The 3,195-nt window shown below is 63.0% G+C and overlaps 1 long non-coding RNA gene across 1 annotated transcript; it reads right to left on the bottom strand.

Annotated features, from left to right (window-relative positions):
* Positions 1–476: 476 nt before the first annotated feature.
* LOC145718728 (uncharacterized) lies at positions 477–3,145 on the bottom strand. Its single transcript, XR_014141989.1, has 3 exons — positions 2,458–3,145; positions 1,400–1,587; positions 477–688 (listed from the first exon to the last, which is right to left on the bottom strand). It is a non-coding gene; the product is annotated as an uncharacterized LOC145718728 (long non-coding RNA).
* Between the last annotated feature and the right edge of the window lie 50 nt (positions 3,146–3,195).

Raw genomic sequence — 3,195 nt, 5'->3', positions numbered from 1 at the left:
GTGCACACTCATGCACAGGCATGTGCACATGCATGCACACACACAGGCACACGCACTTGCACACAGGGGTGCACGGGCTCACATGCATACTTGCAAACGTGCGCAAGGGCACGCGCACACACACGTGCACACGCACACACACGTGCACACTCATGCACGGGCATGTGCACATGCATGCACACACACAGGCACACGCACTTGCACACAGGGGTGCACGGGCTCACATGCATACTTGCAAACGTGCACAAGGGCACACGCACACATGTGCACATGCACACACATGTGCACACTCATGCACGGGCATGTGCACATGCATGCACACACAGGCACACGCACTTGCACACGGGTGCACGGGCTCACTTGCATACCTCAAACGTGCACAAGGGCACGTGCACAGAGGTGCACACACACGTGCACACTCACGCACGGGCATGTGCACATGCACACACACAGGCACACGCACTTGCACACAGGGGTGCACGGGCTCACATGCATACTTGCAAACGTGCACAAGGGCACGCACACACACACGTGCACACACACACACAGGTGCACACACACACACGCCCCACCTGAAGCAGCTCCGGTGGTAGAGCTTCCCGTCAGCCAAGTGTCGCTGCACGAGGTGCACGTGCTTGCTGCAGACCCCACAGGTGCTGCTGACGGAGCTGCTCGCGGAGGCCTGGCCCTTGGGAAGGGTGCCAGCTGACATTTCTGAGCCCCGCCCCCCCACAGGCCTCCCTCCTGACAGCTGCCCCATCAGCGGGCAAAAAGATCCCCCTTTACAGACCAGGAAACCGAGGTCCCGAGGGGAGCAGCCTGCCAGGCGCAGCCAGGAGGGCCCGTGCCCAGGCTGGCTGGACTCCAAGTTCAGGGTCTGCAGCCCAGCCCCAGGAGAGGGGCCAGGGACCTGACCTCGGGGGTCTGGGGGCACTGGGGACAGATACCCGCGCTCCTGGGGCCACCTGAGGGGCAGCAGTCCTAACGCCAGGCCAAGGTTAGCTCCCCACGCTGACCAGCAGGGGGCGCCCGACCCCAGCATATCACCCGTCTCCACCCCCGCTCTGAAAGTGGGGGTACCCTAACGCCCCCAGCAGGTGGGAAGGACACACTCAGGATTCTCCCCTGGTCCACCCAGAAGGGAGGGGCAGGAGGCCAGAAAAGTCTGGGTTCAGGGTCCCAGCTCTGCTCGGCCTGCACCACCTCCCTGGGCCTCAGTTACCTATCTGTACGATGGGGATCCTATCCGAACCGTGCAGAATTGAAGGAGCCCGTGAAGCCGATACTCATGAACGGCGGCTGAGGCCGTGCCTGGGAGTCAAGGGGACCCCCATCCCAGGTGGTGCAGGGGTCACACTCGGTCCCAAGGCCGGAGGGAAGGCGGGGCTAGGGTGCTTACGGTCTTCAGCAGGAGGCCCCCTGAGCTTCTGTCCTTCCACTGGACGGCGGGGTCTGTGCTGGTTGGAGACAGTGGCTGCCCCTGGGCTGGAGTGGGTGAGGGCCTGGCCAGCTGGGATGGGGCCTTCTTCCCGGACGGTTCCTCATTGGAGTCTGACGGGGGTCTCTTGATACCAGCCATGCCCCCAACTGGCACGAGACAAGTAGGGTCAGGCTCTGAAAGCATCTGGGGCCACCCCTGGCCCGGGTCCCCCGCAGGAGCCCAGGGCTATGGGGAGGGGCGGCTCCTGCTGTCCGGGGACACGGGAGGGGCCGCTGGGAGCGGCCACAGGCGCACATTCCCAGCAGGGGCCTGACCTCATACACACCCCTCCCCTCCGGCTCTGAGAGCCCCAATGTGGGGTCAGGGAAGTGGAACTTTTCTGTTTCTCCACAAAGTGGAAATATTAAGGCGGGGCTGGTCCTGTGCCCAGAGTGATTCCGGGGATTTCTAAGGCCTGGATGAGGAATGTGGGGGGGAGGGGAAGTGGCTGAGCTTCGGGGTGCACAAAGCAGCCAGAATAAAGTCCTTGGGCCTGTCCCCAACCCACCTGCCCTGCCTGGAGGCCCCACCCCACTAGGGCCAGCCTGGTGTCTATAAGGCCAAATGTCAGGACCAAACGGGGTGGGGGGCCCTCTGGAGCCAGGCCAGGGAGCCCACACGGGGTCTGCAAAGCTGCCTGAGGCAAGAGTTGTGGGCATAGGCTCGAGGGGTGCAGATGGGCAAACTGAGGCCAAGAGTGTAAGGAGAGGCAAGATCTGGGCGCATCCATTCGGTGGACAGCTGGTGTGGGGCCTGCAGGGTCTGGACCCGTGCTCATCACTTGCAGCAGCATGGGGGGGGCCTGCTCCCCCGGGGAGGAGGCCACAGCTCAGGGAGCCCCGCACATGTGGCACCAGAAGGGCCTCCCTGCCTGCTTCCTTCCCTGCCGGGCAGCGCTGAAAACTGCTATTAAGCTGGCGGGGGGCGTCGCGGAGGCCTGAGAGGGCAGGCCATGCAGAGGTCATGCAGAGACTCACTGGGGGAGCGTCCGTGGAAGTAGTTATAGTACTGGGACACGTAGGTCAGGATGCTCAGCCGGTCTGGCACCTTCAGGGCCACCATGTCCTCAGCGTCCAGCAGGGCTGGGATGCCCAGCTTCTCCTCGGCCACACGGAAGGCCTGGGGGAGTGGTCAGCATGGGTGGGCTTGGGGACACCCCTTCCTCCTTCTCCGCCAGGAAGGAGGCCAGAAACCCGCTCAGGCCCAGAAAGGTCTGGGTTCAAGGTTTGCGCTCTGCTCTGGGTTCAAGATTTGAGCTCTGCTCAGGCTGCATGACCTCCCTGAGCCTCAGTTTCCCAGTCTGTACAAGAGGGACCATAGCCTGGCCACACAGGGTTGAAGGAGCTGGGGAGCCAGTCCCTGCCATGGCCAGCCTGGCGCCGCCCGCCTGCCAATGCCCGTCCCTCACCTGACGATCCTCAAGTCCCCATCTGCACCCTTCCCCTAAATTGCTGAGATGCCCACACCACGTCTGAGGGGGACACCTCAGTCTTCATGTGTCCAAAACGGGGTTCCAGGGGTGACCTTCCCACCATGCTCAGGCCAAAGGCCTCGAATCTCCTTTGACTCCCCTTCAAAACACATCCAGAATCTGACTCTTCCTGCTGCCACCATCATCCCCTAGCCCCCCACTCTGCTGTCAACACAGATCCTGTGGACCTGGAGCACTCCCAGCACAGCAACCCTCGGAGAGCAGGCCAAGCGCTTCCCACGCC

This window comes from Leptonychotes weddellii, unplaced genomic scaffold (genome assembly GCF_054177405.1).
Source record: "Leptonychotes weddellii isolate Sample4059 unplaced genomic scaffold, ASM5417740v2 HiC_scaffold_20727, whole genome shotgun sequence".
NCBI lineage: Eukaryota > Metazoa > Chordata > Mammalia > Carnivora > Phocidae > Leptonychotes > Leptonychotes weddellii.
The sequence above is the reverse complement of the archived record's forward strand: the minus strand, read 5'-3'. Positions and strand labels throughout refer to the sequence as shown.